Source organism: Chlorocebus sabaeus, chromosome 5 (genome assembly GCF_047675955.1).
Source record: "Chlorocebus sabaeus isolate Y175 chromosome 5, mChlSab1.0.hap1, whole genome shotgun sequence".
Taxonomy (NCBI): Eukaryota; Metazoa; Chordata; class Mammalia; order Primates; family Cercopithecidae; genus Chlorocebus; species Chlorocebus sabaeus.
The window spans coordinates 86,034,940-86,057,810 of record NC_132908.1 but is presented as its reverse complement, the minus strand read 5'-3'; the positions used below and the strand labels follow the sequence as shown (position 1 = coordinate 86,057,810).

At 50.6% G+C, this 22,871-nt stretch overlaps 1 protein-coding gene across 1 annotated transcript in view; it reads left to right on the top strand.

Annotated features, from left to right (window-relative positions):
* The window catches only part of ANKRD11 (ankyrin repeat domain containing 11), a 154,144-nt gene that overhangs the window by 4,743 nt on the left and 126,530 nt on the right, over positions 1–22,871 (top strand). Inside the window, 1 exon segment of the mRNA XM_038008124.2 lies at positions 3,582–3,666. The gene's annotated coding sequence lies outside the window, so the exon portion shown is untranslated.

The window sequence follows — 22,871 nt, the reverse complement described above, 5'->3', positions numbered from 1 at the left end:
CTCCTGCCTCAGCCTCCCGAGTAGCTGGGACTACAGGCGCCTGCCACCTCGCCCGGCTAGTTTTTTGTATTTTTTTAGTAGAGACGGGGTTTCACCGTGTTAGCCAGGATGGTCTCAATCTCCTGACCTCATGATCCGCCCGTCTCGGCCTCCCAAAGTGCTGGGATTACAGGCTTGAGCCACCGCGCCCGGCCCCACCTCGGCCTCTTAAAGTTCTAGGATTATAGGTTTGCCCTGGAACTCTTTCTTCTTATGTAAGTGTAACTTTTTACCCATTGATTGTATTAAATAATTTTCTTTCCCTATCCCTAATGTGGCAGCTAGCCCATTAAAAGAGTTGGTGAGAGTAAGGAGTCTAGAGTAGTAAGAGAAATTTAAAAGCTTGCATTGCACCACCATTTGGAGAGAACTGCCATTAGTATTAAAAATATCTCCTGGTTTTTCTAACACAGAATGCATATAGCAGACGTCCTCAACACCTGGGATTATCATCTTGTCCTGTTGCCATTTCTATAGGTAGAAGCATCTCCCGTTGTTTTACCTGGGTTATGGTTTTCGTTGTGCCTGTGTGCCGACCCTCACCCCCACCTCCAGACATGGACGGGTGATGGTCCCATCCCTGACTCCCTGGTCCCATCACCACACACTGACTCTTCCTATCTCCATGGTCTCTGTCTGCACTCGGCCTCCACAGACCTGTTGATTTCTGAGTTGCTGTAGACATGAGCTGACAGTAAGAAGTGTCGCCTGGTGCTTTTCTGTTTGACAACATAGCTTGTTTATAGTTGTGGTGGTGGTTTTGATGTGAACATGTATTCTAAATGAAGTTTTTTTTCATACCTTAGAACATTTCTTTACTCGGGAGGCTGAGGTGGGAGGACCCCTTGGGCCCAGGAGGTCGAGGCTGCAGTGAGCTGTGTTTGTACCACTCCATCCCAGCCTGGGCAACACAGGGAGACCCTGTCTCTTAAAAAAAAAAAAAAAACTGTGATGTTTATTCCAAATATTTTAGAGGCTCTGGATTGGTATTGTCTTCCAGAAATAATGGGATCAGTTACTGAGATTTTCTGTTAGTCAGAAAGAAAAGACCTTTAGACCAGAATTTTCTCTTCCCAACTTGCTTTTAATACCCTGCAGGACCCTAAGACAACAAAAAACTTAGTTTTGTTTTCCTTTGCCTGATTTGGGCCCAGTGTTTTCATATATGTGAAACAGCAGTTGGATTAAAGCAGCAGTTCTCACTGGCGTGTTTTCCCCTTTTGCCGATATCATCTGGAGACATTTTTGGTTGCCAGGATTTGCTGGGTGGCCCTTCTGGCACCTAGGAGACGGACGCCGCTCAACCCCGTTGCGCGCTGAACCCAGATGCCAGTGGCACTGAGCGTGCGAATTGTTTGACTCACGGCGCTTTGAGTACCCTCAGGACTCGGGGGGTCGATGCTGGGGTTCCTTGCTGGCTTCCTGCTGCCAGTACTCTCCCCCTCTCTGAGCTGTTTTACGGACATCTTCGTGGCACACTTGCTGCTTTCACTGAAACCAGGCTGCTTATTCACATTCATTTTTATTGGTGGATTGATTGAGGCTGGAGTGCAGTGGTGTGAGTAGCTCTGGTCACAGGAACACGCCACCATGCCCGGCTAATATTTTGTATTTTTTGTAGAGATGGGGACTCACTGTATTGCCTAGACTGGTCTCCAACTTCTGGGCTCAAGCAGTCCACCTGCCTCAGCCTCCTGAAGTGCTGGGATTACAGGCGTGAGTCCGCACACCCAGCACACATTTATTTTTAATGGTCCTTGAGGTTAATGGTAGCTTTGAACAATCCTGTCCAGGAGAGTAAGGAGGGAAAAACCTCACTCCATCTTTGCAAAACACACATGTCATGAGTGTTGCTCAGGAAACACGCGATTCTCTTGGATGCTAAGTGCAGAGCTGGGGAACCTGCACCAGCAAGCCCTGTCCTGGGAGCTGCCTTCAATCCTGTCTGTGCTTCCCTCCCTGGTTCTGCACACGAAAGTGTGTGGAGTTGGAGGAGAGCCTGATGCTTGAATGTTACTGAAGTAACATGGGTGTGGATTTTTTTTTTTCTTCCCCCATTTAGACTGGTTTGTTTTATTCTTGGAGCCCCCAGAGCTCTTCAGGGAGATTATATAGTTTTATTCAGCTCCTTTTTTTTTTTGCTTTGAGACAGAGTCTCGCTCTGTTGCCCAGGCTGGAGTGCAGTGGCCGGATCTCAGCTCACTGCAAGCTCCGCCTCCCGGGTTTGCGCCATTCTCCTGCCTCAGCCTCCCGAGTAGCTGGGACTACAGGCGCCCGCCACCGCGCTCGGCTAGTTTTTTGTATTTTTTGGTAGAGACGGGGTTTCACTGTGTTAGCCAGGATGGTCTCGATCTCCTGACCTCGTGATCTGCCCATCTCGGCCTCCCAAAGTGCTGGGATTACAGGCTTGAGCCACTGCGCCCAGCCTTTTTTTTTTTTTTTTTTTTTTTTTTTTTTTTTTTTAAAAAAAGACTAGTCTTGCTCTGTCACACAGGCTGGAGTGCAGTGGCGCGATCTTGGCTCACTGCAACCTTCGCCTCCCGGTGTCAAGTGATTCTCCTGCCCCAGCCTCCCAAGTAGTTGGGGTTACAGGCACCCGCCACCACACCTGGCTAATTTTTGTATTTTCAGTAGAGAGGGGTTTTGCCCTGTTGGCCAGGCTGGTCTTGAACTCATGACCTCAAGTGATCCACCCACCTCAGCCTCCCAAAGTGCTGGGATTACAGGCATGAGCCACCGTCCACAGCCTTATTCAGCTTTTTAAAAAATGGTGCTGCAGTATAATCTTTCCTCTTAAAATACTCAGTGGAAATGAAAACCACCTTATCTTTTTTTGCACCTTTTGTGTAGTTTACAACTTAACATGCTTCTTAAACTTAAAATTAGCCTTTTAAGATAGGGCACGGTGGCTCATGCCTGTAATCCCAACACTTTGGGAGGCCGAGGTGGGCAGATCACCTGAGGTCAGGAGTTCAAGACCAGCCGGGCGTGGTGGTGGGTGCCTATAATCCCAGCTACTCGGGAGGCTGAAGCAAGAGAATCACTTGAACCCTGGAGGGGAGATGGAGGCTGCAGTGAGCTGAGATTGCACCACTGCACTTCAGCCTGGAGGACAAGAGCGAAACTGTCTCAAAAAAGAAAAAGCCTTTTAAAAAACTTACCTTATTGGTAATGTTTTGTTTATATGGCAAGACTACCCACTTGGTTTATTTGGTTTCTTATGTATAAAAAGCTCCAGAGCCTCTAAAATCTGGTTTTATGGTGATTTCACAAGATTGTATCAGTGTCATTTGCTCTTTTTTTGTATTGGACTTTGGATTTACCTTTAAGTTGTTGCAATTGCTGCATTTTGATGTGAAAGTATTTGATGAATGACGGTAAGTTTTGGCCTTGGCACAGTGACTAGGAGCTGAGCAGTGGGTTATGGGAGAGGAAGGGAGATGGAATAAACCGTGTGAACCAAATGGAGGGAGACGAGAGCTATGAAAGAACTGAGGCTGAAATTATTATTGACATGAGCTAATTTCACTCTCTTGTTTCAGAATATACTCAACCCTGCTCTGGGGCACACCTCCATTGGATTTAAAAGACAGTCCCCATCAGCACTGACTTTCAGCTATGGAATCGGTAAATATTCACTGCATTCTCTATCAGTTTATGTTATTGTCATTGGTTTGGAAAAATAAGTATCAAAATAATGCATGAGTGTCCAGGCTGGTTTTCTTGGACTTGACAGAGTTTTGTCGAAATGTTTTGAATTTTGTTCTGGATTTCACTTAGAGTGTTTTCAGAGTGGTAACAGGTGAGCTTTTCTGGATTAATGAATGGGATCCTTGGTGTCACAGTGAGAAGAAATCTGCTGAAAAATTAAATAGGTTGTTAATAGCCTGTAAGAGTTTATTTCCTCTCGTCTTCCTTTAATTTTCTTCATCCTCAGATGGGCTGGAGATGACCGAGACCCCCCGCCCCCCATGCTGTGTGTTGTGTGCTCTGCGCATGTCGTGTTAACTAACAGTTTGCATGAGAGTTCTGTGTCCTGGGAGCTGTTCTGCTCTTGCTGGGATCCTGGTGGTCTCCTGGGTTGTCTTTGGATGAGGATTCTGTGTCCTGGGAGCTGTTCTCCTCTTGCTGGGATCCTGGTGGTCTCCCGGGTTGTCTTTGGATGAGGATTGTGTATCCTGGGAGCTGTTCTGTTCTTGCTGGGATCCTGGTGGTCTCCCGGGTTGTCCTTGGATGAGGATTCTGTGTCCTGGGAGCTGTTCTCCTCTTGCTGGGATCCTGGTGGTCTCCCAGGTTGTATTTGGATGAGGACTCTGTGTCCTGGGAAGTGTTCTGCTCTTGTTGGATCCTGGTGGTCTCACCAGGTTGTCCTGTGCTTCTGGGCACGGTGTTGCTGCGGAGCCCTCTAGATGCTATTCTGACTTTTCCTCGGGGCTGGAGACCAGTGTGTGTGGTGGGCAGGTACAGAGTGGGAGCCTGGCTCGCCAGCCCTGACTCCTTGCCTCCTCCTGGGTGTGACAGGCATGTTTTTTGAGAGGAGGGGCAGCAGTCTCCATAAAGACTTTGACCTTGGCTCTGACCAAGCACGTGGTGCTGTAGGGCAGAGTCCTCCCTTCTTCAGGAGACGCGTGGTGACTGGCAGGTTATTTTCTCTGATATGTGGATTGACAGCAGTTGAAGAGAAAACTTGGCTAATTTAAATTTTCATATTTTGGCCAGGTGTGAGTCAGGGTTTTAAAGTGAACAGTCCAAAAATACCTGATCTGTTTTGTGTTGTTACTCCTAGCAGACATAAAAGAACCTTTCCTGCAGCTTGTTTCGAGAGCTTCGCAGTTCGGTGTATCCGTCCTTTATCTCCGTCACCTAGAGTCAGGCCACTTTAAGATACACCTGACTGCTTTCTTTCATATGACTGAATTCTTTCCTTGGAAATGGAGGTGGGGTTTGAAGGAAAGGGAATCATCTGAGATATCCCTGAAAATAGGTCTAGAATTGTCTTCTCTTAATCTGCGGGATGGTTTGCAGTTAGAAGGAAGCCAGCCTGGGTAGTTGGCGTGTTTGTGGGTCCCGTGAGATGTTTTTGAAGATCTGGAGGTGGACTGAGCCCGGCTGTGATCAAAGGGGTGCCCTGGAGGGGCCAAGTACACGGGAAAGGGGGGCAGCGATGAGGGAGCACCCCACACCCCAGGGTCTGAGCTGTGCTTCCTCGTGAAAAGGATACTGCTGACCTTAATGGGTGACAAGGAAAAGCAAAATGCTGCATTTTCTTTCTTTTTTTAAATTTTTTTTTTTTGTAGAGACAGAGTCTCGTTATGTTGTCCAGGCCTGTCTTGAACCCCTGCCCTCAAGCAGTCCTCCTGCCGTAGCCTCCCAAAGTGCTGGGATTACAGGTATGAGCCACCACACCTGGCCAAAATGCTGCTTACTAGTGTGAAAAATAAAATGGTTAATAAACAATTAGTGGCCAGGCACAGTGGCTCACGCCTGTAATCCCAGCTCTTTGAGATGTGAAGGTGGGTGAATCACTTGAGGCCAAGAGTTCAAGACCAGCCTGGCCAATATGGTGAAACCCCATTTCTATTAAAAATGTAGATATTAGCCGGATGTGGTGGTGAATGCCTGTAATCCCAGCTAGTTGGGTAGCTGAGGCAGGAGCATTGCTTGAACTGGGAGATGGAGGTTTCATTGAGCCAAGATCACAGCACTACACTCCAGCCTGGGCGACAGAGCAAGACTCTGTCTCTAGGGGGGGAAAAAATTATCGATGGATTCAGAATACATGCTTCTCTGATTAAAGGGGAACAAGCTGTCAGCAACTCTGCTGACAGGACCTGGAATTGGCCTAAATGTGTGGCACTGTAGTGGATTGAGAAGAATAGATGTACTGCTGCTTAGGTTTGGTGACGTAGGAAATGTTGGCATTTTTGACCATGCCACAGTAATAATCTAAGGTGTTTCATGCCATTTGTCACTTTTGTAAACTATAAATACTCAGTATTGAATTTTGTCTTTTTTTGTCTCTGATAATTAGATTGAATAAGATGAAGGCCCTTAGCATGAGGTCTGTTTTGGCCACCAGGGAGACTGCAGTGTTGCTACAGAGAGGCCCTCCTGAGCAGAGGTTGGGCGCAGTGTGACCGTTGGCGCCGTGACCCACATGGGCATGGGAGGACCTCCTGAGGACCACGCTGAGACTTGTTCTCCCTTGTTTTTTTTTTTTTTTTTTATTTTGAGACGGAGTCTAGGTCTGTTGCCCAGGGCCTGGAGTGTAGTGGTGCCATCTCGGCTCCTGCAACTCCACCTTCCAGATTCAAGAGATTCTCTTGCCTCAGCCTCCTAAGTAGCTGGGATTACAGGTGCTTGCCACCATGACCAGCTAATTTCTGTATTTTTAGTAGAGATAGGGTTTCACTGTTGGCCAGACTGGTCTTGAATGCCTGTTTGCCATTGTTTTATCTGGCATTAAAATGCAGGGTTTAAAAAAGAGAGTAGCTGGCCAGGTGCAGTGGCTCCCGCCTGTAATCCCAGCACTTTGGGAGGATGGGGTGGGTAGATCACTTGAGCTCAGGAGTGCAAGACCAGCCTGAGTAACATGACGAGACTCCCCGTCTCTACAAAAAATACAAAAATTAGGCAGGCATGGTGGCATGTGCCTGTGGTCCCAGCTACTTGGAGAGGCTGAGCGGGGAGGAAGGATCACTAGAGCCCAGGAGGTTGAGGCTGCAGTGAGCTATGATTGCACCACTGCACTCCAGCCTGGGCCACAGGGAGAGACTGTGTCTCAAATAAAGGAGAAGAATTTTCCAGGTTCTCTAACATTTTTCATTGGTATTTGTGTCATTCTTGTATTTCACGTTGATTACTTGAGGTGGAATGTGAGCAGTTTAGATGAGATCCACAGTTGCTTCTTCAGTACGCGGTGCTGTGCTCTTGTCTCCCGTCTGGGCATGACTTAGGGGCCCAGCTTGGATGGATTCTGGGCTGGTCCTGCCCTGAGATGGGGCCAGATGTGGCCGCAGTGACACAGGGTCCCGGACAGCCTGTGTGTGCTGGTCTGACTGGTGCTGGCCCTGTGGCCCCGGTCCCTCCCTTCCACTCTCCAAGCCTCAGTCTCCTACCCCGGACAGTGGTCACGGTCATACCTACTGTAAAGACTTCCTTAGAGATTAAATAACACTTTACAGAAATAAAACTGCATGAAAATAGGGGCTTTAAAACAATTTGAGTTTGTAAATTGTTTCTCCAGTATAAAAGTCATTGAAGCTGACATCTTTCTTGGCAAAACAGAATGGTTAGTCCTCCCAGGCGGTGAGGCTGCGTGGCCCCCGATGACCCCAGCATGCGGTGCCAGTGAGTGTGGCCTCGAGCGACAGCAGGCTGCTGACCCTAACAACATGTGGATGCTCCATTTATGGTTGCTGTGAAATGGGACTTTTGAATTACGTTTCCAAAACATTGGGGGTTTGGAAGTGGTTTGTTAGTGATGGCAGAGGCAGTGTTGTGTATATGAAAGGAGGCTTGAACTTAATGTTTTACATTTTTAATTGACATGTCTATTTAAGATCGAAAAGTAATCAAGTTCTGTCTTGCTGAAATGTTGAACTTGTAAGGCAGGTACGATCGTGCGCCTCAGTGTCCCCGAGTGCGCAGTCTGAGCAGCTGTGCCTACGGCCCGTGTCCTTGAGGGTGTGCAGGTCCGTGGTGGTGGCTGGGCTGGAAGTCTGCTCAGCCAGAGCCGAGCCCCCTCTGCTTACTGTTGGTGTGCTGGGGTCCCTGTCTGGGTGGCCAGGTTGGAGGTGGGGAGGGGCAGGGCCGCTGTCTTTGGTGCCGCCCTCCTGCCTTCCCCGATCTGGCCTCGAAAGCAGAGAGAGGCTCTTCCTGGGCAGGCCCCTCTGCACCCTAGGGCATGGTGGGGGTGCAGTCTCCCTGGCACCCTCACCCCCTGGGGTGCTCGTTGGCTGTGAGATGCCATTCCTGGTGCGCTCTCGGGGTTGTTCCTGCCGCGGAATGCTCCAGGCGTTCTTGGGGCTGCGGACGGCCACAGGACTTGACTTGCAGACCTGTGAGAGATGTGTAGGTGCGGATGTGAGTTCATTTCCATTTTCAACTCAGGTTTTGCTAGGATTTAGAAACAGATAACACCATACTTCCATTATTATCAAAGACATATGCGTGATGATTATGCCAAGATAAATAACTGCATTGTTTAGTAGAATGAGTCTTTATTTTAGAGTTCTGAGGAATTATCTGTGGCTAGGCTTCTTTAAACTGCAATAACTTACAGAAGATGCAGTGTCATTTAAGTTAGACTTGTTCACGTGAAAATGGGCACTTGTGGCTGAGTGCCCCCGCACTCCCTCCCCATTCCCCCCCCACTCCCTCCCCATTCCCCCCCCCACTCCCTCCCCGCCAGGCTCTGGTTAATGGGCGGAGAGTCCCAGGGCCCGGGGGAGGGTTTGGAACGTTGGAGCTTCCCCCACCCCTGTCATCATGCAGAGGGTGTTGGGAGCTCTGGCTGTCAGCACGCTGTTTTCCTGCACAGCGTGTGTGCTTTTAGCTGGAATGTGTCTCTGGGTGCTGGGACCTCTGCTGACCTGTGACCTCTGCTGTCCTCTGACCTCTGCTGACCTGGGAGGCGTGGAGAGGTCCTGCTGGGGAATTGAGAATGGCTTTTCGTTTGTTGGTTATAATATTGCGGTTATTTTATTTCTTTTGTTAACTACGGTGATTCTCATGAGGCCAGTGTTTTATTTTTGAATACCATCAATTTTTACAGCTGCCTTAAGGGAGTTTTTTCCTCTATGTTTTTATATCTGAGGGTGAAAAACATTTTGCTTGTATCTAGCATAAGAGTACTCAGTAAGTTCTGTTTAAATTGAAGTGAACTTTATGGATGCAAAACCACCAACGTACCTTTTTCCTGTCCCACTTGTTTCTTCCCGAATGTAACTGGGTTCCTGTAGCAAATGGAGTACGGACTCTGCGTGTCTTCACACATGTCATTGTCACCAGAAGGCCCATTTACAACTGCTTAGATTTTGGTGGGAAGAAGATGAAGGTAGGAGGAAGGAGATGGAGGGTCCAGTGTGGCCTGAGCACCCCAGTGCCTGGCTGAGGGGGAGGCATGGGACCTGACAAGGAGACTCTGGGAGACATCTTCGTTACTGGCCATTGGATTCCTCAAGTTCTGCTGAGAATTCTAGTCTCTTTTTCCCCACTCCAGAATAAGGATCTTAATTATTTATTTGTGTTGTCCATTGGGAAAAATGATTTGGGATATGCTTAGTGTCAACAAGGGGATAGTGGTGGGTTCCAAGTGTAAACTGGCTGGGCACCATGAGACTGTGTCTGTAATCCCAGCACTCTGGGAGGCTGAGGTGGGAGGAGCACCTGAGATCGGGAGTTCAAGACCAGCCTGGGCAACGTGGCAAGACCCTGTCTCTCCAAAAAATACAAAAATTAGCCAGGCATGGTGTGCATACCTGTCGTCCTAGCTACTCAGGAGGCTGAGGTGGGAGGATCGCTTGAGCTTGGGAGGCAGAGGTTATAGTGAGCTATGATCACACCACTGCACTCCAGCTCTAGGTAACAGGAGGATTAGAAGAAAAAGAAAAAAGGAAGAAATGTAGACCCTCTGAATAGTAAGATGTGTAGTGCCTGGCCCAGCCAGGGGAGCCTGCTCCTCTTCAGGTGCAGTTGAGATTTCCCGCCGCTTGTGTGCAGGGATTTTGAAGGCAGTGCTGGCTGCTGGCACAGAGCTGCAAGTTGGAAAAAGAAGTAGAGCAAAAAGGTCCCTGGGCCTCCGTGGTGGCACCAGCAGGCACGAGAAGGGACGTGGTGGAGGGCACTGTTGTGGAGGCGTGGCCCTGGGTGTGGACAGCCAGAGTGGGACCCAAGCCCCTGTGCTGCTGCGGAAGGTCCTGCCTCCTGCCCTGGCCGCCCCTCTCTCTTCAGGGTCCTGCCTCCTGCCCTGGCCGCCCCTCTGTCTACAGGCAGCTTTCATTAAAGTGCGGGTGGAGGCCAGGCAGCCTGAACGTGTTGACTTTGGCAGCAGGAGCTGCCCGATTCTGCTTACTCTGTGGCCCAGTACATAAGGCTCTGTGTAGAGCACGTGCTCACGCACATGTGGTTTCTGTCTCGTCCTGGCCATGGTTGGCCACTCCCCACCCCCTTCCGTGAAGCTTCCTGTGTTCTCAGAGGGCTCTCTGCCTGGGCATGGGAAAGAGGGAAATGAGAAGCGAGGGTTCTTTGTAAATCCAAGGATGCTTTTATAGCTTTTGGTGTTTGTTGACATTTTGCTGCTAAATGGATGATTTGTTTATTAGGAAAAATAAAACTGGGATTCTCGTTCATATCTGATGGTGTCAGCACATCAGCAGGATAGCAGCTGCTTTAGGGACCTGCATGTGTCTGGAGGGCAGAACCAGAGCAGTAAGCAGAGGGCAGAGGGTGGCCTTTGTAGCCCGGGGCAGGTGTTTCCCTCCGTGGCTCTGCGGGATTCCTGACGGCTTCAGCTCTGCAGGGTGTCTTAGTCTGGTCTGAGGGCCGAGACCGTCACTCCCACCACCGGTGTCGGAGTCTTTTTCTGTTTATTCTCTCCATTTCCTGGGTACAGTCAGCCTTTGTTTAAAATTTATTGTTGCTTGTTTTGTGTTAGTGGGAACCAAGTTTCTAAATACCGAATCCTGGTGGCTTACTAACTACAGCTTTTGGGGATGGGCTTGGCGATGATTTTATGAGGCTTTAGGTGACGCTCAAAGGGCTGTACCCACTGGGTTGGCATCTGTGAGGTATCTGTTCCGTGTTAAATTCTGCCCTGTAGCTACAGCAAACCGTGTTTTAAATTTAGATTGAAATTAAGAAGTGAACTGAAAGATGCCAGTTTAGATGTGATCAGATTTTGTTAAAGAAATCCTATAAAATGCCAGGATATTTTGGCCTAGTAGTACTGTATTCTAAACTTCAGTGTTATAATGGAAACTTTTAGTAACACAACAACCAGTTTTCGTGTGTGTGTGTGTGTGTGTGTGTGTGTGTGTGTGTGTGTGTGTGTTCTGGTACAGACAGGATCTTGCTATGTTGCTTACACTGGCCTGGAACTCCTGGCCTTAAGCAGTCCTCCCTCCAGTGCTCCCAAAGCTGTGTGATTGCAGGCATGAGCCATGGCACCCAGCCTTTCCTGCTCTTTTGAGAAGCTGGCTGTCTTGCTTATCTCCCTCACCCCTGTATGTTTGTATGCTGTGGGCAGGGCCGTGACATGCAAAAGACGACCCACGGGAAACCCTGGCTGCAACCCACGGAGAAAGAGTGGACTAAGGATGGGGAACGCCTTCTCACCCCACCCCTGTTGATAGGCGGATCTTGAATCAAGTTGTGTTGGTGGCTGGGGGTGTTGGAGCTTTGTTGTAGCCCAGTGATGTATTCTAACACCAGGACCTGGACTGAGTCCTGTGGAGACGGGCGGAATTGCTGCGGGAAGCTGTCTTCAGGGTGTGAGCTCGTCTCATTTCCTCAAGTGGTCGGCTTCACCTAAAAAATCTGTTTTCTGCTCTTGAAGGGGCTTGCTGGCCTGGGCCCCAGCTTCCCTTGGCTGCTCTGGCCTTTGTGCAGGTGGCTGTTCTGAATGCCCTGCTGTGGCTGTGCTCTTTCCGTTTTGCTCCCAGAGGCAGGGTTGGGGCCGCCTTTCCTGTATTCCTCCTGCTTTTAGAAACTGCACTCCACAGCGGCCTGTTCACTTGTATTTCCCAGTAACTCCTAAGGTCTGTGGGAGGCATGTGCTGTGCTAGATACCTTCACTTATGTCCTCTTCTTTTCCTACAGAATCCCAGAAAATTGCTTTTTCCTTATTTTTATTACAAGCGGCATCTAGGTCTCAAAAGCTGTTTAGGCAGTAGGGTTTGAATTCAGGATTCCACGGCTCATCAGTGAAGTGAGTGAGTGAGTGCGGGGGTCCTGCTCTACCATGCTGAGGCCAGAGGCGAATGTCTTGGTGCTGGACTCTAGGGAGGGTGGCGGGGGGTGCGAGGAGGGGCTACTGTAGCCGTGGGCACGGCTGGGGCGTCTTTAATGCTCATACCGAGGGTCTGACAGTGCGTGGGGCAGTGCTCACGCTCATCAGCCTGGGGCTCATCAGCCTGGGCACCGGCTGTTACGCTCCTTCCAGATGTAGCGGGCCTGCGGCGTGCCCGAGCAGGGCGAGGGAATCTGGGCCCCACTTGCCACTGTGCTCGGGGTCAAGGTGAGGCCATTTCTAACGGCCTGTGTACCTGTCATCCTCTTCCTCCTCTGCCCAGGCAGCTGGGTGCTGCTGCTGGCCTTTCTGTGCATCAAACCTGGTGGTTTTGCCAGCTTCATGCCTCTTTGTCCTGGTCACCATGTCTGTGGTAGCTCAAGGCTACCACTTCTCTAGAGTGGAGAACTGGGCGTCGGAGGGAACAGCACTGGTGTGAGCGCTCTTGGAGTTTGTTGGCCGAGTATCTGTGTACATCCAGTGCTTGCCAAACAGTGCAGCCTTCCGGGGCCATGCGCAAGTCCTTCGGGCTGTCTTGGCCTCTCTCTCCCTGGCCTGGGGTCACACATGTGCAGTGGCTTCCCGTTTGAGTCTGGGACCAGCTTGAGGGCAGGGGCAGTGCCACTGCATGGCAGCTGTGGCTGGGGAGTGACCGTAGTGATTTTCCACACTTCGCTATAGGTGTGTTTGTTCTTTACTTAAAAATTAATCAGTTTGGCTTTTTAAAGTTAATGGAAGACTGAATTTTACTATGTGGACAAAGGAGTTAATTTTTCTTCTTCTTCTTCTTTTTTTTTTGGGAGACAGGATCTGACTCTTTCACCCAGGTGGGAGTGCAGTGGCACGATCACAGCTCATTGCGGCCTCTGCCTCCTGGGCTCAAGCCATCCTCCTGCTTCAGCCTCTCAGCCTTTCAAGTAGCTGGGATTACAGGAGCACACCACCACGCCTGGTTAATTCTGTGTGTGTGTGTGTGTGTGTGTGTGTGTGTGTGTTTGATAGAGACAGCGTCTCGCCGGTCTTGAGTTCAAGACAAGACTCAGGCTGGTCTTGAACTCTTGGACTCAAGCAATCCGCCTGCTTTGGCTTCCCAAAGTGCTTGGATTGCAGGTGTGAGCCACTTTGCCCGGCCCAGAAGGAGTTAGTTTCTTAGGTGTGTGCGGCTGTCGTGCAACAGTCCTGACGAGGTGGATGTGGTTCCTTTTTGGCTTGGGGCAGGGACCCTGCTGGCAGGAAGTGCTGGGAAGGGCCCGGGAAGGCAGCTCAGTGTCACTGAGCCTTCCAGGTTTTATCTCATTGTCTCTTTCTTTAAAGCTCTGGCCATATCATCTATTAGTCTTTGCCTTTTAATTTTTTTTTTCCCCCATGTTCCTTATATGAAAATATGAGTCTTTTTCTGTCAGTCCTCTTCAGTTGTTTCCTTAAGATGCTGATGTTCCTTGTGTGCCTTCTTAGGTCTTTGTTTTCTGTCTGCGTGTTCTTTTCTTTTTCTTTTTGAGATGGAGTTTCACTCTTGTTGCCCAGGCTGGAGTGCAGTGGTACATTTCAGTTCACTGTATCCTCCACCTCCTGGGTTCAAGGGATTCTCCAGCCTCAGCCTTCCGAGTCCATGGGATTATAGGCGCCCGCCACCATGCCCAGCTAATTTTTTGTGTTTTTAGTAGAGACAGGGTTTCACCATGTTGGCCAGGCTGGTCTCGAACTCCTGACCTCAGGTGATCTGCACCCCCCTCCCTTGGCCTCCCAGAGTGCTGGGGTTATGGGCGTGAGCCACCGGGCCCGGCCTGATGTTCTTAATGTTGCTCATTTGTCTCCTGTTCCCTTTTCCTTTTCCTCTTCCGTATTCCACAGCTGTCCTTTCTGCTGCCTCCGGGAGGGGACCCTGTCCTGGACACAAGGCTTTGTCCTGTGCTGTGGGTCATGCTTGGTGGGATCACTTACCAGCGCGAGGGAGGCACTGAGGTCCGTCTTCTTCTTCAGAAGTCTGTCCTCCTTCCTTCCTCCAGGCAGACACCGGCATCGGAGTCCTCGTTAACTAAAACCCTGTGTCTGATCTGCTGCCCTGTGCTTTCCTTGTCTCTTTTCTGTCCCCACCCAGACCATAAGCACTGGGAGAGCACATCTGTCTTCCTCGCTGCAGCCTGTCTGCGTGCTGACACCAGGCATGGCCAGCGAACATGTCTTGTCACGGTGCGTGGTGGCTCCTTTGCCCATGTGTCCTCCTCAGCAGCTGCTGCTTCTCCTCTAGGACTGACTGCAGTTCTCAGAGCGCGCTGGCTGGTGTTTTATCGCCCTCAGGAGCATGGCCGAGGCCGTGCTGTGGGTTTCCCATGCCCTTTGTGACCTGGCGGTGAGGGTCTGTGTTTCTGTCAGTGTTGTTGGCCTGAGACATGTCTGTCCTGGAGACCAGCATGTGTGGGCGCCAGCTCTCAGAGAGTCCTTTGCTCACAGTACCAACCCCCTTGCTGTATTTTTATTATTAAGAAGTAGAAAACAAAGGGCATAACCAGACTTAGGACTTTGGTGATTTTTCTGGCTGAAGTTTTTTTTTTTTTTTTTTTTTTTTGAGACGGAGTCTCACTCTGTCGCCCAGGCTGGAGTGCAGTTATGTGATCTTGGCTCAGCGCAACCTCTGCCTTCGGGGTTCAAGCAATTCTCCTGCCTCAGCCTCCCGAGTAGCCAAGATTGCAGGCACGTGCCACCATGCCCAGTAAGTTTTTGTATTTTTAGTAGGGACGGGGCTTTACTGTGTTGGCCAGACTGTTCTTGAACTCCTGACGTCAGGTGATTGCCCGCTTTGACCTCCCAAAGTGCTGGGATTGTTCTTGCTGGAGCTTTGCTGGAAATACCATGTTGGCCAGACTGTTCTCGAACTCCTGACCTCAGGTGATCCGCCCGCGTTGGCCTCCCAAAGTGCTGGGATTGTTCTTGCTGGAGCTTTGCTGGAGGTGAGTTGGGATTGACTGCAGTGCATCCTTTGTGAGGAGTGCTGGGGGAAGATGTGAGGGATTTGAGCCCTGAGCACCAGGGTCTGGCTGGAAGGAGGAGCTTCGTGGACAGGCCTTGAGGACACTTTGGTGCATTTTCTGAATTGTCCCTGTGAGAACATGCCTTACCTGCAGCAGTCAGGAAGGCCGATAGGAAAGTTACCTGTGAAGGTAGCACGGTGGCTCAGGCCTATAATCCCAGCATTTTGTGAGGCTGAGGCGAGAGGATTGCCGCAACCCAGGAGTTCGAGACCAGCCTGGACAACATAGTGAGAACCCTGTCTCTACCAAAAAAAATAAATGAACCAGGTGTGGTGGCACGTGCCTGTAGTCACAGCTAATTGGGGAAGCTGAGGTGGGAGGATCGCCTGAGCCCAGGAGGTCGAGGCTACAGTGAGCAAAGATCATACCACTGCACTCCTGCCTGTGTGACAGAGCCAGAACTTGTCTCAAAAACAAGCCTGTGTGACTGGAGGAGCTGTTTTGCAAATATGCCCTACAGAATACAGTCATGCCCCACGTAACGGCGTTTTGTTGCACAACAGACCGCATACGTGGTACCTTCTTCCATAAGATTTTTTATTTATTTATTTATTTTGAGACAGAGTCTTGCTCTGTCACCCAGGCTGGAGTGCAGTGGCGTGATCTCCACTCACTGCAGCCTTGACCCCACCGTGACACCAGCTTAACTGGTGCGGGCCATTGTCCTGTGAGAGAGTGACAGGGTGTCGGGCTGTGGTGTGGGCCATGGCCCTGGTGGAATGGGAGAGGAGAAGTTGTTAGATGTTTCTTTTTGGAAGTCTGATTTCAGTTTTATTTAAAACTACACACTACATTTATGGTGGTCTGTGGACATGATGTTTGTCTACGAGTTCACTGTACTGTAAAGGAAGGATCGTCAACCACAAGTCAACAGTGTGATTTACGATGATTCTTTTACTGTGTGGTACATTCAGCGTCCAAGTGGCATTTGGATCCATGATGCCTTTCATCCTCAGAATGTCTTCTCGAGGTAGGCGTGGCTGAGCACATGGTCACCTGTGCCTGTCCCTCCCTGTTCTTCAGGCTTCACCTCTGTGCACTCGTAGGAAGGTCGAACACACCGCTTTGTGGCGTCCAGAGTTTCTCGCCCTCAGGATCCATAGTTGTGACCGCGTCTGTCTTCTCCTGACCCAGGCGTTAGCCTGATAGAGTGCTGGTAACTTTGCCAGTCAACAGTGTTTTCAGAGGCAACTTTTCCTTCTCTTCCCTTTACCCCATACCCTTCCAACTGATGGCTCATTTTCTGGAGGACACTAGAATAACAAGATAGTGTTTTGTGGCTATTAATCCTTTTAAAACAGAGGACATTTTTTCCTAGCAGGAGGCATAATAGGGTTGTGCCTTTTCAGTGTTTTCAGTGAAGGCCATTTTTTTCATGCCTTCTGATTCCAAAAATGTGTTCCTTCCTGCACTTCCATTTTCCTTAGTTACACAGATGTTGATGTTCTCAGAGTCTTTGCTGGTGATGTGGTGCCTTGGTGAGGGTGGGTAAGAGACTAGAATGGGGCTCCACAGTAGCCCAAACTGGGCTTCCCCTCTCAGCCCCATGCTGCCTGAGGCTGGTGGGTCGAGCCACCTGTGGGCTGTGCCCATGACTATCTGTTGGTGCTGAGAGGACTCCTGGTTCTTCACCAGCATGTGCCTGGCTGGCAGCTCACGTGGTGCGGCGTTGGCTCGGAGAGCTTCTTGTTGTTTGGAATTGTAGAACACGGAAGTTTGCCATGTTCTGAGTCTCTTGCATTCTCACCCTATTTTAGTTTTATAATCTTGCTACTTTTTGTACCCTATAACATAAAGATGTGTTTTTGTTTTGCTTTTTTGAGACAAGTCTTGCTCTGTTGACCAGGCTGGAGTGCAGTCATGGCTCACTGCAGCCTCAACTCTTGCGCTGAAACGACGGCCGTTCCTCAGCCTTCCACGTAGCTGGGACTCCAGACGCATGTCCCCACACCTGCCTAATTTTTTTATTTTTATTTTTTTAGAGGTGAGCTTGCTCTGTTGCCCAGATTGGCCTCCAACTTTTGGGCTCAAGTCGTCTTCCTGCCTCAGCCTCTTGAGTAGCTGTGATTAAAGGCATGTGCTCTCGTGCTCACCTCAAGAAGTGTTTTGAAACCCCTTCTCCGGGAGCCAGCAGGGCTCCAGTTTCTGTCTGTTTGGGGGTGTCCTTTTTTTTTTTTAAGCCGCTGCTGTTGCCCGGTCATAGTTGAGCATGTGTCCAGTTGCTTTATCTGTGGGCTTCCCAGGGGTGCCCTCCCAGAGCATGGGGCCTCGCTTACCATCAACTTCCTCGGGACTTGGGTCCCCTGCTCTGCCCTCACCTGCGTGTGCTCTGCTGCTCCCTGTCCTCAGACGAGGTCCGGACGGATGAGCTTCTCCATGATCTTCCACGCGGTGCTGGGGCCGGTCAGGAGGGGAGCAGGCCGCACAGGATTGCTCACAGCATCGGCGTGGCTGGTGTCAGTGAGTGCTCATCAGATGCTTCCTGTCTGTGCCCGTCAAGCAGAAGAGAGGCAGGGGATGAGGCCCTAGAGAGTGCGGGGTCCACCTGCCGACAGGAAGTCTCTCCGTGGTGTTTTACCTGAAAGCGCGAGGGCACGCCACGCTGAGTGGTTGATGACGTGTCCGTGCGCAGTGATGACAGCAGCATTCCAGGTCACCCGCCACCACGCAGCTGAGCGACGTTGGTGGTGTTGGGCACCTCCTGGGGCAGTGCCTACATGGAGCCTGGTGTTTGATGGTGGGGCTGAGGGGACTGGCCGTCCTCTAGAGCTGGAGTCCAGGTGGAAAGGAGGTCTCCACTGAAGGGCTAGGGTGCCCTGCTTTGTCGGGAGCAGCGCAGTGCTGGCCCTAATTGGGCTCCTTCCCCGGAGAGAGCCTGGAGGGTCTGCAGGCCCCACCCCGCCCATCTCATCCCGCGGTGCTGCCCCCCCCCCACCTCATTCCGCAGAGCCCCCACCTCACCTCACCCCACAGAGACCCCCTGTCTCACCCGGCAGAGCCCCCGTCCCCTCTCCTAACCTCACAGAGCCACCTCCTCACCTCCTCCCGTGCAGCCACCCCCTTTACCTGACCCCGCAGTGCTCCCCCTCACAGTTCACTCAAGGCTTGAACTCCCAGACTTAACCAATCCTCCCACCTCAGCCTCCCGAGTAGCTGGGACTCCACTGGCATGCACCACCATACCCAGCCAATTTTTAAATGTTTTTATGGAGACCGGGTCTCCCTATCATTCCCAGGATGCTCTTGAACTCTTGGAGTCAAGTGATCTTGCCGCCCCGGTTTCCTCATGTGTTCAGTACAGGCTGAGCCACTGCCTAAATTTAAATTGATGTACCTGCTAATTTAAATAAGTGCTCAATCCCAGATACCTTATTGTGGCTTGCTAAGGTTAGGAGTTCCTGTTAACTGTACATTAATATCACTGAGACAAGTCTCATTCTTTCTAGAAAGAACTGGTGTAAGTAAAGTGTAGGCACCCAGATATAATTGGCTCCACATTTCGCCTGCCTTTGTTGGAAGGGCTGTCCTTTGATGCAGTGAACTTTAGGTCCTCATCTTTACTCTGAAAGTTACACAGATTCATTGCCTTATGGAAAAATCAGGTTGCCATTAAAGAGGTCCGTGGACAGAGGGCAAAACTTGGTGGAGTTTCTCAGGGCTGCCGTGAGAAATCACCACAGACCAGGAGCTTCAACAGCAAGGATTTGTTCTCCCACGGCTCTGAGACCAAGCTGTCTGCAGGGCCAGTTCTTTCTGGGGTGCTGTTGGTGGGAGTGGGGGGCGTCTGCTCCAGACCCCTCTCCAGGTTCTGGGGAATGGGGGCAGTCTCTGGTGTGCCCGGGCTTGTGGGCGCATCACCACGATCTCTGCCTCCATCTTCACACAGCGTTCTCCCTGCGTGCACATCTCAGTGTCCACACCCGCCCTTTCTAGAAGGAAACTAGTCCTGTGGGGTGAGGGCCCACCTGGTGATCTCACCTTGATCATCGGCAAAGACCCTGTTTCCCAGGAAGGCCATCGTCTGTGTTGTTGGGGGGCTAGAACTTCAACATATCATTTTTGAGGGACACATTTCAACTCATAACACCAATAAATAAAATATAGAGAAGAAAGTAAAAATCGCGTGTAATCCTACCACCCAAGATAAAACATCTAAATCTACAATGTTGAATATATTACATACTTTTTACAAAAAAGGATTACTCTGTATATAAAATTTCATATTCTGCATTTTAAAGCTTGGCATTAATTTCCCATTATCCCAACATCATATTTAGTGGCTGCATAATCAAGAGAGAAGTTTAATGTCAGACGCAGTGGCTCGTGCTGTAATCCCAGCACTTTGGGAGGCCAAGGAGGGCGGATCACGAGGTCAGGAGTTCGAGACCAGCCTGGCTAACATGGTGAAACCCCGTCTCTACTAAAAATACAAATGTTAGCCAGGTGTGGTGGCGGCCGTCTTGGGAGACTGAGGCAGGAGAATTGATTGAACTCGGGAGGCGGAGGTTGCAGTGTGTCAAGATGGAGCCATTGCACTTCAGCCTGAGCGACAGAGCAAGACTCGGTCTGGGGAGGGGGAGGGCGTGGGGGAAAGAGAGAAATGTATAATGTTACTGAGAGGCCGGGCGCGGTGGCTCACGCCTGTAATCCCAGCACTTTGGGAGGCCGAGGCGGGCGGATCATGAGGTCAGGAGATCGAGACCATCCTGGCTAACACGGTGAAACCCCGTCTCTACTAAAAAATACAAAAAATTAGATGGGCGTCGTGACGGGCGCCTGTAGTCCCAGCTACTGGGGAGGCTGAGGCAGGAGAATGACCTGAATCCGGGAGGCAGAGGTTGCAGTGAGCTGAGATCGCGCCACTGCAGTCCAGCCTGGGCGACAGAGCCAGACTCTGTCTCAAAAAATAATACTAATAATGTTACTGAGAAACCTTGAGGGCCAGCGTGTTGTGGATTTGTCCACCCGCATACGGTGCCTCCCTTTCCATCTTGGTCTTAGGTGCCATGCCAGGCAGCACTGGGGTGGACGGGGGATGTGTTTGTGAACCTGAGGAGGGCGGAGCCTGTGAGAGGGCGTCTGTAGAGGTTGGAGGGCGTCAGGCGTCAAAGGTATGTGCAGCTGGTCCAGGTGGCTTGGCAGAGGTTCCTGTCAGATGACCAGCCTCCAGCACAGGGAAGCCTAGGAAGCAGAGGCTGCCCCCTCTTGTGTCACTCGGCTTACTTTGCTTCTTGGTCCTGGTGTACTGGACTTCCCTGTGCTCTGGGACATTTTGTCTTTCTGACAGGATGGTCACTTTTAAAAAGTAGACTTTATTTTTTGTATTAGCTTTAGGTTCACAGCAACATAGAGCATAAATTACAGAGGGTTCCCCTGCACCCCTGGCTCAGCATCCCCACAAGAGTGGCCGTTTGTTACAGCCACGACCCCCCGGGACACAGCGTCATCACCCACAGGCCACACGACCTCGGGGTCCACCCGATGCCGTGCAGTCTATGGTTGGACGGATGTATTCTGATGTGGGCCCACCGTTGTGGTATCATACAGAGCAGTTTCACTGCCCCAGGTCCCCCATGTTCCTGCTACACGTCCCTCCCCCGAGCCCCTGGCATCGCTGATCTTTGTGCTGTCGGCACAGTTCTGCCCCTTGCTGGAGGTCACAGGGTCAGAACCCTACAACCTGTACTTCTTGGAGACGGGCTGCTTTCTCTCAGCAGTGTGCATTTATGGTCCTTTCGTGTCTTTTCAGGGCCTGGTAATATTCTGTTGTCTGGTTGGACACTGGGTGGTTGATCCATTCACCTATGAGGGTGTCTTGGGTCACTTGTGGTTGTCTCTCTGGGCTTCTCTTACAGAGAAATGAACAGTAAACAAAGCCAGCCACTGGCCCCTGAGCTCAGTTCTGCCTCTGACCTGACTTGATGAGGAGGTGTCCCTGCCTGGACTCTTGCAGTGTCATCGTGCTCCTGCTCCGTGTTCAGAGCCACCGGGGCTGTGACAGGAGGACAGTGTTAAGGATGATGCAGCTTCTGTTGAGGCAACACTGAAAATGCCTTGGAAACTGCATCTCACAAAGCATGGAGTTTGCTAACAATTTTTAAGCACTGATGATGCTGAGGGGAGAGAGGGATGTTGGGAGTCTCTTTGGGGTCTTTGGGGCCTTGTCCAGAGACTGCCCTAGGATCCTGGGTGGCGGTGCACAGCCAGCTGAGCCATGTGTTTGCCACTGCATTGGCACTCTTGGGCTAGAAAGTACCTTTGCTTAGCCCACCTGATTTTCTGTCAGAGACTAGACTAGTAATTTCTAACCTGGGCTTGAGACACTAACAGTGTATTGGGATTTTTTTTTTTTTTGGACACACAGTCTCTGTCACTCAGGCCAGAGTGCAGTGGCACAGTCATATAGCTCACTGTAGCCTCAACCTCCCGGACTCAAGCCATCCTCCTGCCTCAGCCCCTTGAGTATCTGAAACTACAGGCACATGCCAACATACCTGGCTAATTTTGTTTTTTTATTGTTTGTTTTGTTAAAATTTTTGTTTGTTTGTTTTTGTTTTAGAGGTGGGGTCTCCCTATATTGCCCAGGCTGCTGTCACACTCCTGGGCTCAAGCAGTCCTCATGTCAGCTCCCAGAGTGCTGAGATTACAGGTGATCTTCAGCTGTTTCACGGTGTTGCCAGATTCTCCGAACACAATTTACCAAACAATTTAATTTTATTAACATAGTGCTTGGTGACGCTTTGTGGTTGTTTTTGGTGGGTGAAAGTCGCACCGATTCAGCAACAGGCAATCAGTGCCTCAGGGTCCTATGTTGCTACCGAGGCAGCTGCTTTGACCAGGGACGCGGAGTCCTATGCCCAGGACGAAGGCTCGTGTGCTGGTGCTGAGCTAGCTGGGAGATGTGGCATGGGCCGCTTGTCCCTGGCCACTGCCTGCTGCTGAGGGCTCCACTCCAGTCCCTTGCCTGTTGATCAGAAGATGCTTATAGGAGAGGCTTCTGGATCATCATTTTGACATTGCAAGGGCAGTACTGGGTCAGCATCCACAAAAGCACTCTGTAAAACTGGGAATTGTGTCTTATTCTTCCTGAGTGAAAAGGGAAAGTTTATGCCTCAGCCTGAGACAGGTGGGCTGCTTGCCGTCCACACCTTTGTCCTGCAGCCAGGGATCCACTCTGCTGGGCTCCATCCTTCCCCATGGGGGGGCGACCGCACAGAAAGGAGCAGCAAGGCCTGCCACGGGGAAGGCCCGCTTCTTGTGGATCCCCTGTGTGGCTGGCAGGGAGCAGTACCAGAATCGCTGGGGATCTGCGCTGGGAGTCCAGAATCACTGAGGACACAGAAAGCTTCAGCTTCTTTGAGAAAACTCAGATTTTGTAAGCGGACATGCAGTTGACGGCACTTACGGTGGAATCTGCGGAGTTGACGCGTGAGAGGCGTTGCCGTGAGGGGGTTCTTGGCTTGGTGTCTGTCCTGGAGGTGGCTGCCTTGCTGGCTGTCTCTCCGGTGCTCCCCTCGCTCAGGTCCTCATCCTCAGGACTGTGAAATGCCCTTGGATGTGGAGGGGCCTGAAGAGCTCTGGCTCTGTGGGTGTAGCTGTCTGACATCTGCCAAGTTAAACCTGAAGGGTTGTAAAATGTCTGTATACCAATTCCAGTGAAAAATAGGAATAATAAACCCGTTGCATATAAGTAGTACATTCTTTAAAAAAAAAAAAAGTCCTGTATTTTCCAGGATAAAAAATTAGTGATCTGGTTAAGTCCACTGGCTCATGCCTATAATCCCACCAGTACT